At 37.7% G+C, this 12,946-nt stretch overlaps 1 long non-coding RNA gene across 1 annotated transcript in view; it reads left to right on the top strand.

Annotated features, from left to right (window-relative positions):
• Positions 1 to 12,946, top strand: part of LOC125965224 (uncharacterized) — a 149,848-nt gene that overhangs the window by 54,129 nt on the left and 82,773 nt on the right. Inside the window, exon 2 of the long non-coding RNA XR_007478873.1 lies at positions 9,212 to 9,353. This is a non-coding gene — a long non-coding RNA (uncharacterized LOC125965224). The remainder of the gene's footprint in view (positions 1 to 9,211; positions 9,354 to 12,946) is intronic.

Raw genomic sequence — 12,946 nt, 5'->3', positions numbered from 1 at the left:
AGATTATGGATGAGAAAGGCTAAAGCTCTCCAGGTCAGGACTGCTTTTTGATTTTGGGGGGATTTAGGCATTTATGCCTTCATAGGCTCCATAGGAAAAATATTAAAAACAGTATTTTATAACTTCTGTTGTAAAGATGAATATAACAGGCTAGATTCATTATTATACGATTATTATTAATTTTCCTTTTTTCTTATTTTAAATGTTAAAATTAAAACATTTTTGTGGGCCCCTAAACTGTGCCTATTGCATCTAATAAATGAGTCAACCCTGTCCCAAAGCCACCCCTTAGCACTGATTAACTCTATCAATCATCTATCTAGCATATCTAGCTATCTAATCTATCTATCCATCATCTATCTAGATCTATCATCTATCATATCTGTCTATCCATCTATCTACCTATCTATCTATCCATGCATCTGTCATCTATCTAGATCTATCATCTATCTCTTTCTACCCATCTGTCTAAATAATTGGGTCTACTTCTTGCCTTTTCATTCAGTTTCTCAGATACACATTTCTGTCTATATCAGAATCACAGTATTTCAACAATAATTGTTTTTTATTTTTAAAAATTTATTTTATTAAAGTATAGTTGATTTACAATGTTGTGTTAATGTCTACTGTACAGCAAAGTGATTCAGTTATATATAAATATATATATGTATACACATTCTTTTTCATATTTCTTTTCCATTATGATTTATCACAGGATATTGAATGTAGTTCCCTGTGCTATACAGTAGATCAGTTGTCGTTTTTTAAAATATGAAATAATGTTCTAATATTGTTAGAGGTGATCTGTACCACAGAGTTCTTTTCAAATCTCTTGACCACTTATTTTCAAAGTGAATCTTAGAATCCTTCTGTTTACTATAATTAAAAAAAAAAACATTGAAGTTGCATTTTGTTGGTAAGTTGTCTCAAAGAGACATAACATCTTTATAAAGATACACAGTTTGATATTCCATTCCAGCACCAGGATACCATGACCGTGCTGCAAAGAGAGTTCAAGAGGAGTGGAGACAGAGGCAGGAAACGGTACAGAAGGACCTGCACTCTGGTAGGGTGATCTCGCAACTAGGGGTGCTCAGTGAAGCTGGAACACAAGCTGCTGTGAGTCAACATAGTGCCAGAAGTGGGTCATAAGCCAACACTGTAGGATACCTGCTAGTTTATTCTTCAGTTTAGGGAAAGGGAGTACCTTTGGGAAGAAACTGGAGACCATGTTTTAGCCAAACCCACCTTCTTCTAATCTGGTGTTCTAAAGTGGCTATAGCTTGGTAGCCCTGAGTATCATATTACTTATGAGTGAGTTTAAAGGAGAAATTTTGTTTTTCATGCAGGTATCCTTGACACAATAAATACATAATGATAGAAATAGGGAAAAGAGATCACAGGGTAGAGGCTGACCAGTATGGAGCCATTTTGGATCATCACTCATGATCAGCTCACTCCTTTGCAATTTTTCTTATAACAGAAATATTTTATGTATCCTTATAATTTTCTAGTATGAGGAACAGTCATTTTAGGATAGAGTTGAAAAATTCAGAGGCCTTCCTCCCCAAGTCCAAGTCTGTAGTGATGAAAATTAACAAGCACTGTACATCAAGCTAATGACTTACAAGCTAAACTTACAGGTGTTGTCTGCTATGAATAGATGTAACTTTAATATAAGGGCCATTAGAGTAAATTGAGTAACTTTAATGTAGAGAGAATTTGGATGTATATCATGTTTTATAAATCACATGCAGAGGATACACTTGGCAAGCTATTCCCCTAAAGGACCTAGATTAGGAAGATTTCTGTGGCTCCAAAAAAAAGGTGAAAGATAAATGATCTGAAACTTCAAACTTTCAAAATTTCAAGGTCAATATTTTACTTCAATTTTAATGTTATGAGGGATATTGGAGCACCTTGTTGGAAAATCTACTTGTGGGTCCATTCCTGCCCACTCTTTACACTCGATAGTATACAGTTATGTTTGTACTCAGAGATGCCTTCCCCCTCCAGGTAAATCAAATAATCATCTACATACTTACTGAGGGATGACACATTAGTTTCTAACACTGATTAATGTTAGTCATTTCATGTATATATATCAACAACAAAAAAACCCATCCAATATATGAGGGACCTCAGCAAATTCAAAAAGAGTGGCCAAGCTGAATAAACAGAGAAAATTTTCCTTAATGAAATAGGAAATTCAGTTTAAACTTATCATGAACTGGTCACAGTCCCAGATGGCAAATAGAAACAAATGTTAATTATCTCTTGGAGATTTAAACCCAGACCAATAAAAATCTCCATTGATTAAGTACCAACGAACACAAACTAAAAATTGAAAAATCACAAAAATACCCATGGAAGAAGTCATCAGAAATAAGAGTCATCAGAAATAATAAACTGAAAAATCAGACCCACAAATAATGCAGATGCAGGAATTTTTGGTTTCAAAACAAATTTGTCCAATATTGTTAAATAAATTAAAAAATGATGTTAAAATTTTTATTAGCTTGGGATACCACACACTGGGTGGTTTAAAGGACAGGAATTTATTTTCTCACAGTTGTAGTTGCTGGGAAGTTCAAGATCAAAGTGCCAGCTGACTCGGGTTGTGGGGTGGGGAATGTGATGCCCAGATCCCAACTAAAGTGATCCTCAGGAATTTGCTCTGGCAAGCATGCAGCATCTCTCCCAAAAGGAGCTTCTCATTCTGGCTCCAAAGGTGACTTTGGGGATTATGGAATCTCTTGTTCCTTCTCTAGAGACATATACCTGCCTCCTGGTTTCACCCTCTAAAATGCTGCTTGATCTTGGCTCTTAACTGACACTTAATGTAGGTGTTGGACTTAGACCCCTTTTCCTGTCCCTGACCCTTTTCAATCTCTGACCTCCTCTTCTTCCAAGTTCAGTGCACAATTCCTTAAGTTCTCCTCACTATGCAGTCTCAAACAGGTACACTTAACTATAACAGCTTGTATAAGGGATCTGTTCATCATTCTTTTATGTAAAACACAGGTATTAAGTTATTAGCATCCTCCAAGTACTGAGTGCTATATGAGGCACTCTGAAGACTGCAAAGGAAAAAATAGATTAATAGTCCCTGCTTTTAAGATACTTAGAGTTTAAGAGAGGAGACAGAGATGTTAACCAACTATACTATCATGTATTCAAAGCTATAATCAAAGTGTTGTAAACCTTGCTGTTGGAAGTGTGGCCTTCAGTTGAACAGTATTAGCGTCACTGGGGAGTTTGTAAGAATTACAGAATCTCTTGCCCCAGCCCAGACCTACTGAATTAGAATCTATATTTTAATATAATGTGCACATGAGTCACCTGGGGATGCCAATGCTGCTGGTGCATGGATCACGCTTTGAGGCGTGAGGTTGTAGAGTACAAAGAAAAGGATAATTCTGCCTAGCTGAGTGAAGGGATAAGGGTGTCACTGAAAGCATCACAGAAGGGGTATCATATGCATTGGGCAAGGAAGGACAGAGAAAACTTTGCTTAGCAGATTGGGAGAGAGGACAGGTGGATGGGCAGTCAGGCAGAGGAGATAACACAAATAAAGACATAGGGACATGAAGAGTATATTTGGAGAATGGTAAGTAGTAACTATTGGAAAAATGGATGAAGACGAAGTTGAAAATATAGGCTGGGACTGTATTTTGAGAAATCTTTTATGCTATGAAGAAAACAGTAGAAAACAGGGATTCTAGAAGTTCTTTGAGTGGAGGAGCAACAAGATCATATCTGTCTCATTGAAGTGAAGAGGGTAGATTGAATGGGAGAAAGCCAGACCACAGCAAGAAGCCAGGAGGAGGTTACTGCAATAATTCAGGCATGAAATAAATAAGAGCTGGAACTAAGACAGTGGTTGTGGGAATTGCAGATACTTTGAACTAATAAGTTTGTATTAATTTGTTACGCAGCAGTAGCTAACTAGCTCACATTTTACTACCTGAAACTGGGATCCAGAAATATATAAGAATGTGAGAGCAGTAATGAAACCAGAGAATAGGCAGTGGCTGGAAGAGTTTTGAAAAGCATGTATGAGAAAGTGCAAATTTCCTTAAACAGACTTTAGTAGAAATCTGGACTTTCAGGATGCTGATGGTGGGGATTCAAAAGGAAGTGAGGAACATGTTATTGGAACCTGGGGAAGGAAAATCCTTGTTACATAATGACAGAAACTTAGCAAAATTATCTCCAGCAGTTATGTGCAAAGAAGAAATTGTAAGTGATGAACTTTAGATTTTACAGCTAAGATTTCCAGGGAAAGTGTAAAAGGTGCCACCTGACTTCTTCCTGTCATTTATAAAACATGGGAGAGGAGAGCGATAACTTGAGGGAAGAACAAAACAGGACGTAATGATTTTGAAAAATCAGCCTCTCCAGATGGCAAAAGAAGTTAAGCGATTCACTGTTGAGAAATCATGCTCTGGAGAAAAGGCTGAAGCTATTACTATACCTTTTGCTAAAATGTCATAAAGATCAAAAGTCAGAGTATTCAGCCACACTCAGGATTCTTTCAAGAGATTCAGAGTGCACCTTACAGATCTTTTCAATTGTGGATGAAGAATGTCACCCATCATATCAGTAAGCAAAGGATGTTGGGGCCAACAAGCCATCAGCCACTGCAGTTGCACCTGTGCATCCTGAGGAGCTTCAGGATGGAGAAAAGCAGGATGCTGGCCCTAGGTAACTAAGATGCATATCAAATGAATGATTTCAGTGAGCCTGGACTCTTGCGTCTTCCCATACTAGAAAAGAGCTAAATTCATTAACTTGAGCTGACTGTTTGATGTTCTGACTACCTGGTTTTGTTGCAAAAACTCCTATTTTTTGATGTTCTTTTGATGTTCTTTTGATGTTCTGACTACCTGGTTTTGTTGCAAAAGCTCCTATTTTTAAAAATAAATTATTTTATTTTTGGCTGTGTTGGGTCTTCATTGCTGCTCATGGGCTTTCTCTAGTTGTGGTGAGCAGGGGCTACTCTTTGTTGTGGTGAGCGGGCTTCTATTGCGGTGGCTTCTCTTGTTGCGGAGCACCGACTCTAGGCGTACGGGCTTCAGTAGTTGTGGCATGCGGGCTTAGTTGCTCCATGACATGTGGGATCTTCCCGGACCAGGGCTCGAACCCTTGTCCCCTGCATTGGCAGGTGGATTCTTAACCAGTGTGCCACCAGGGAAGCCCCCAAAACTCCTATTTTTTAAAATTAATTTTTATTGGAGTATAGTTGATTTACAATGTTGTGTTAGTTTCTGCTGTATGGCAAAGTGAATCAGTTTTACATAATACATATACCCAGTCTTTTTTAGATTCTGTTTCCGTATAGGTCATTACAGATTATTGAGTAGATTTCCCTGTGCTATACAGTAGGTTCTTATTAGTTATATATTTTATATATAGTAGTGTGTATATGTCAACCCCAATCTCCCAATTTATCCCTTCCCCCCTTTCCCCTTTGGTAACCATAAGTTTGTTTTCTACATCTGTGACTATTTCTGTTTTGCAAATAGGTTCATTTGTACCATTTTTTAGATTCCACATATAAGTGCTATTGTATGATATTGTCTTTCTCTGTCTGGCTTACTTCACTCAGTATGCAATCTCTAGGTCCATGCATGTTGCTGCAAATGGCATTATTTTTTCTTTTTGATGGCTGAATAATATTCCACTGTATATATGTACTACATCTTCTTTATCCATTCCTCCGTTGATGAACACTTAAGTTGCTTCCATCTCCTGGCTATTGTAAATAGTGCTGCAGTGAACACTGGGGTACATGTATCTTTTTGAATTATGGTTTTCTCTAGATATATGCCCAGGAATGGGATTGCTAGATCACGTGGTAGCTCTATTTTTAGTTTTTAAAGGAACCTCCATACTGTTCTCCATAGTGGCTGTACCAATTTACATTCCCACCAACAGTGTAGGAGGGCTCCCTTTTCTCCACACCCTCTCCAGCATTTATTGATTATAGATTTTTTGATGATGGCCATTCTGACCGGTGTGAGGTGATACCTCATTGTAGTTTTGATTTGCATTTCTCTAATAATTAGTGATGTTGAGCATCTTTCCATGTACTTCTTGGCCATCTATATGTCTTCTTTGGAGAAATGTCTATTTAGGTCTTCTGCCCATTTTCGGATTGGGTTGTTTGCTTTTTTGATATTGAGCTGCATGAGCTGTTTGTTTATTTTGGAGATTAATCCTCTGTCGGTCGCTTTGTTTGCAAATATTTTTTCCCTTTCTGTGGGTTGTCATTTCGTTTTGTTTATGGTTTCCTTTGCTGTGCAGGAGTTTTTAAGTTTAATTAGGTCCCATTTGTTTATTTATTTTTTTTAATTTTCATTACTCTAGGAGGTGGATCCAAAAAGATCCTGCTGCGATTTATATCAGAGGGTGTTCTGCCTATGTTTTCTGCTAAGAAAAAACTATTATATGTCAGCTCCTCCTTTACCTCTTTGGAGCAGTCCCTCGGAGATATCTGAAAGGCTGCCTTCTAGACGTAAGTCCTTAGAAATTCCGCCAAATAAAACATAATTCTCAACTTTTAGGTTGTGCTTTTTTTTTTTTTCAGTTGACACAATCAAGTCAGAAAGTCTCTAGGAGACTTAAGAGCATTGTCCCTCAGCTATTTTGGCAGGAGCCAAGGATAGAGAAGTGGATAGAGAAGTTTGCTGTTAATGTATAGAAATGCAACCACTTCAGCTGATTCCACGTGACCTATAGACAGGCCCAGCATTCCTTTGGCGCTTCCCAAGTCAGGTGTATGTGATACTGCTTTCTGGTTTTGCTAGGGTTTTGTGGAATTGCCTTTGCATTCCCAGGTCATGCCCTAGGCCCAACCTTCACAAGACTAAAAGAAGAATAGCCTTAGTGATCCTGCCTGATCTGGCATCACCTATTCTCAGCTCTGGAATCCTCAGCTGTGGCTCCTGGACGTTCTGCCATCTCCAGAAACCGAGTCATCAGTGATCAAGGGTACAGCTCTCTAGCAAAGCTGGTCTTCCTTGGTGAGGCTCTGTGATGGTATGTGCCATACAACTGCCACCTTACAAGCTCATTTTTCTTCCAGTTTTAAATCTGCCATCCTCCATGAGACTTTCAATAACTTTCTGTGCCTGGATAGAAGACTGATAGTTCTCATTGGCAGAGGGGAAGTAATTGACTTGACTTGGATCCAATGATTGACCAACTTATTCAGGCTCTTCTTACCTCTTACTTCTCTAGTTTCTTTGTTCACTTGACAGAATCCTGTTCATTTTTAGAGATGTGATATGATATCACATCCCCAGGGAAGTTTTTAAAAATCTAGACCAGGTTAGACTATATAGTCCCCCTGTGCCTACTCCAAAGATAGCATTTAACACAATGGGTTCTAATTGCTTCTTTCCTAAATGCTGCAAAGACTTACTATACCTGACACCACGTTAAGTGCTACAACAAAGAGCAAAACAGATGTGGTTCCTGTGTGGATGGGACTCTCAGTCTAAGAGGAAATAGATATTAATAAAATAATAAATCTGAATGTATAAACTAAACCTGAAATAGTGAGCTGAAAGAAAGGTATATCCAATCTTTGAAATCAGATAGGAAAGGAATGTAACCTAGACTCTGGGAGTGGTCATCTGGGAAGGCTTCCATGAGGAAGCCTTAGCTGAAATCTGAAAGATAGAGTTACCTGGGAATAGAGAAGATATAAGGACTATAGAACAAAGAAACAGAATGTGGAAAGGCCCCGTGTAGGAAGAACATGCAGGTTCTGACAAATTGAAAGAATACCAGTGTAATTGGAACTAAAGTGGGAGGGAGAGCATGGTAAGAAATGAGGCTGGGACAATAGTCAGGTTTCACATCATCTGTAGCTTTGTGGACTATCTTAAGGGTTTTATACAGGACCTGGCAGATTGTTGACTCTCTTTACGATGGCAAGAAACCACTCCTACAACCTTCCTAGATCCACAGTTTAGCCAGGCTCTCCAGGAAGCCTCTAGAGTACCCCTCTTTATGGAAACAATTAATCTCATCATGGTCCTGGCAAGCCTGAGTAGGAGAGATGAGGCCCAGATTTATAGCTCTTGGGTCAGGGCCCTACAAGAGACAAGGGCAAAACGTTTCTTAGCTCTACCAATCGTTTATGTGCAGCAGCTGCTACAGGTGTATCCAGAAAAGTTTCACCAAGAGTAGAAACATCTGAGGACCCAAATAATTGCAGAGCCTTCTCCCCTACCCCAGATACATTCTTGAGAATGAATAGGTAATTGTCTAGAATGAATCTAGCTAATGAGATGGCTAAATCCAACTAGGGACTTCATAGTTAAGAAAATATGATTTACTTTAAATCCCCAACGATTAATACCTTCAAAAGTGTGGTCTCACTCATAGCTAATTCTCCCTGGATATTTTGCCCAAGAATGAATTTCTTGAGAACCCAGTGAAGGAGGAAAGGAAAGAAAGTGAATTCTGCTCACTATTGGAGGAATTTTCTAAGAGTCAGAATGATCCAAAGATAGAATGAGCTATATCAGGAGATGGTGACATCAAAATTTCAAAAGTAAGCTAGTAGACCACTTCGGGGTGTTACAGAGTAATTCAAGCATGAGGGTTGTGCTACACGATCTTAATGGTTTCTTCCCACCATGAGAATCTTAGAGGCAGAAAGAATGATGTGAAAGAGTAGCTACAGGATGGAGAGCATTGAGAGCTCAGAGAGAGAGGCTCTGGTAAAAAGCACTCAATAATGAGGAGGAACAGGACTTAATTTTGTTTGGAGTGGAAGCCACTTATGCCATTGCACCTAATATGATCTGGGCTTGGGAACCAGGGGAAAGAAATCTGACTGCATCCTTTCTGGGAACTGTGACTTCCAACTTGAATTCAGGTCTGCTCATCTAGCCAACTTCCCTTGAATGTGTTTTCCAGGGAAAGCACTAAAGTTATCATGGTTTGGATGGATATTAGTTATCTGTTGCTGTGTAGCAAATTATCTCAAAACTTAGCAGCTCTGAAGAACAAAAACTTAATATCACATACAGTTTCTGAGAGTAGGTTCTCTGGGACAGGCTCAGCTGAGTGGTTCTAGCTCGGGGTCTCTCTTGAGGTTGTTGTCCAGCTCTCAGCTATGCCTACAGTCATATCCAGGCTCAAAGAGAGCTAGAGAATCCACTTCTAAACTCACTCATTTGGTTGTTGACAGGCCTCCATTCTTCATGGCTATTGGTCAGAGACCTGCATTCCTTGACACACAGATTCCTCCATAGCCTGCTTGAACAGCCTCGTTTCATGGCATCTGACTTCCCACAGAAGAAGTGATTCAAGAGGGAGAGAAACGTGAGCAGGTAAGTGAAATAGTGCCCCCAAAGGAAGCAGGACTTGTATCTAGAATATATTAAGATCTTTTACAACTACATAGTAAGAAGATAAGGTGTCCAATTAAAAATGGAAAAAATAGTGGAACAGGAACTTCATGAAAGAATATAAACAAATGGCCAATAAGCATATGAGAGGATATTCAATTATCAGTAGTTATTAAGGAGATAAAAATTAAAACTCACAATTAGAATCTGCTACAGTATCATAAGAATGGCCAAAATTATAAAGGCTGAAAATACCAAACATTGTCAAGGTTGTGTGCAGCAAGTTAAATGATCTGACGTTTATGCTGGGAGTGTAAAATGGCAGAGCGATTTGTAAACTGGCAGAGTCAGTTTAGTCATAACAGACATTTACCATACAACTTTTAGCTATTTATCCAAGAGAAATGGCTTCAGCTGTTCCCAGAAATATTTATACATGAATGTTCATAAGAGTGTCATGCATAATAACCAAAACTGAAAGTAATGCATCTGTCTGTCCAACAGATTTTAGTATGCAATGGAATACTACTTAACCCCTCCTCTACAATCCTTGAGAATTAATACTCAATTAATATCCAATTAGTTTCCCAGATAACTATATAATGATATATGCAACAATATAAATAAATCTCCCAAACAAGATGCTGAGTGAAAGGAGCTAGATAAAAAAGAGTACATAGCATATATCTATCGAAAAATGAATTCACAGTGATATAAATTACATCAGTGATTATGAGAGGCAGGGGTTTGAAGGATATTGACTTCAAAGTGGCATGAGGAACATTCTGAGATGATGGAAATATTCCATACCTTCTATTGCTGTGATGGTTACATAGATTTTATGGTATACTTTCAGCAAAACTCATGGAAATATAATTCATCTATATAATTTTATATTATATAATTTATACCTTATGAAAGTAGATTTTAAAAGTAAAAAATAACCCTTTATAATATGTAAAATTAAATGTTTTTAGAAATACAAGGGTCTAATTCACAGAGACAAAAATAACACTTGGAAACTTTACTGCCCTCTCTTAGTCTTTGCAAGATCAACTACCCAGGCAAAAATAATATGTAAGAATAATGTTATTAATCTTTTAATTATATATGCATAGATATATACATAGATAGATACTGATATAAAAGTTTTTAGCTCAGGGAAAGTACTTTATTTTCTGTTATTTTTATAACATTTGTGAGAACGGACCATATAATATGCCTCAAAGAAAATTTAACTAAATTTCCCAAGCAAAAAATTGTAGAGATCACTTTATCAAACCTCAGTGCAAAAAACCTGGAACTAAATAACTGAAATGTAATTTTAAAATCTATTTTAAATTTGAAATTTCTCTACTAAATAACTTTTGAGTTAAGAGTAGATAGCAAAAGAAAAATTAAAGATGATTTTAAAAATGACAACTTTACTTCTCAAAACATGATGCTTATTTTCCTCTGAGTTCATGTTAAAGATGAACTCAGAGGAAAATAAGTCAGAAGTTCATAGAGTTTTATAATTTATTTATTAACTCAACATATTTATTGAAGGGCTACCATGTTCTAGAAATTTTTCTGTGCTCCAGGGATATAGGTAAATATCCATATAACTTCCTTCATAGAGTTACATGCTAGTGGAAGTACATAGACCAAAAAAACCCACTAAATATGTAACATTTTAGATGGTAATATGTTCCATGTGGATAAAATAATGGTAAGTTCTATATGGATAAAATAAAGCTGAATAAGGTGGGTAGACAGTGATCAGAGCCATTTCATATATAAACACACAGGAAAGCCTTTTCTGAGAAGGTGATGTTTCAGCAGAGTTCTGAAAGAAAGGGAGCGAGTCAGTCACGCAAACATTGAGGGAATAGCATGCTAGGCAGAGAAAATAGTAACTGCAAAGACCCAGAGGAAGATGGGAGTGGAGCAAGCAATGGGTCAGTTGTCAGGAGATCGGAGAAATATATAGGGTCAGGTTATGTGGTACCTGTTAGACTACCAGGTACAGGTACACTACATCCAGAATGGAAAAGAAGATATAACCTCAAATATGAAAAATTTAAATTATAATGAAAAAGTGCGATTTGCTAATGCATGTAAAAATTTTAAAATTAAAGTTTCACAGAAATGTATATAAATCAAGAATATACAGAATAAAATAAAAAAGTAGAGTTGAATAATCTTGAAAAAATTGAAAACCTTGCAAGGAACTATGTTATAAAAAGAACTCTGTGAGAAACTTTTACAGGTGAATTACATCCAGCTTAAGGCAGAGATAGTTTTCACACTATTTGCACTGATTTAAAACAGAAAAATTTCAAGTTTGCCAACTCATTTGATACCATTGGCATAGCCCCAATTCTAGACTTAACAAAGGTAGTACAAAATCCTAAATAAATCACAAGCAAATTGAATTTGGAAATAAATTTTAATACATATCCTCTGACCAAGTGGAGTTTATTAAGAAGCCACTGCAATGCCCCAAGTGTTTACTCTGTGAGATGGGGACTCAATGGAGTATTCTGTACTTAAGGGAGACATGGTCTGATCTACTTTATGTACTACTGTGATGAGTAAAGAATGAATGGGAGCAAGGGTCATAATTCTATGCGTTTCTGAGGAAATAACTAGAATCATTAGGTAGTAGATGACTTTTCTAATTTAAAAAACCCTCTTAACTGACTGTCCACCAGTGAAACTTGCTGCTGAGTCATCTTGGAAGTTACAGTCAGCAGTTTCTCACCGGCATTTCCAGCAAATGCCAGGGATGTTGACGCTGGGAAATTTCTGTATCTAATAAGCCTTTAGACCCTATGACATCCCAGATTCCTTCCAATACCGACCATCTCCAATTCTACAGCATGTATCACCTCAGTCTCCCCCAGTTAGGATATAAGCTCCATGAATGCAGGGGGTTTTGTCTGTTCTGTTCATTGCTCTAGTCCTGGAGCTCAAATAAGGTCAAGCATATAGCAGACACTCAATGATTATTTGTTAAATATAGGAATGTCTCTGTTAAACTTATTGCAGGACCTGAGCAATGCACTTTTCTTCTCTGCACATCAGAGAGTAAAAAGTTGGATTAGATGGCATTTGATGATCTTTCTAGGTCTGCCAGTGTGTGATCCCCTTTCAAACTGTGAGCCATTGTTCTAAAGGGCTTTGCAGGCTATGGGGTGTATGAAAGGGTGCTGTTGGGTGGAAAGGCAGGGATGGGTAAGGGCAAACCTGAGTCAAGGAGAAGAGAACAGATAACTTCTGGGGCTGGGGACCAGGGCACTCTCTGAAAATAAATGTGAATGTCTTTGAGATGCACAGGGTTCTAATTCCAGTAAAGGTGTTTCACTAGACACTGAGGATACAGGATACTGAGGACCCACCCCAAACATGGTATCATTGCCTCATTTGAGCCAGCCTGGTCAACAAAGTGTCACAGGTCCCTGAGGTTCTCATGGGAAAAACAACATAAATAACAGCAGGAACTCCTTTTAACTGTATCGAAAATATATTTTTTATCTTGATGAAGTGCACAAATGAGAACATTTCTTTAAAGAGAGAGTTCCATTGAGGCT

The sequence above is a fragment of the Orcinus orca genome, chromosome 8, assembly GCF_937001465.1.
Source record: "Orcinus orca chromosome 8, mOrcOrc1.1, whole genome shotgun sequence".
NCBI classification, from domain to species: domain Eukaryota; kingdom Metazoa; phylum Chordata; class Mammalia; order Artiodactyla; family Delphinidae; genus Orcinus; species Orcinus orca.
Note: the sequence above shows the minus strand (reverse complement) of the source record. Positions and strands in the feature narration are given on the sequence as shown.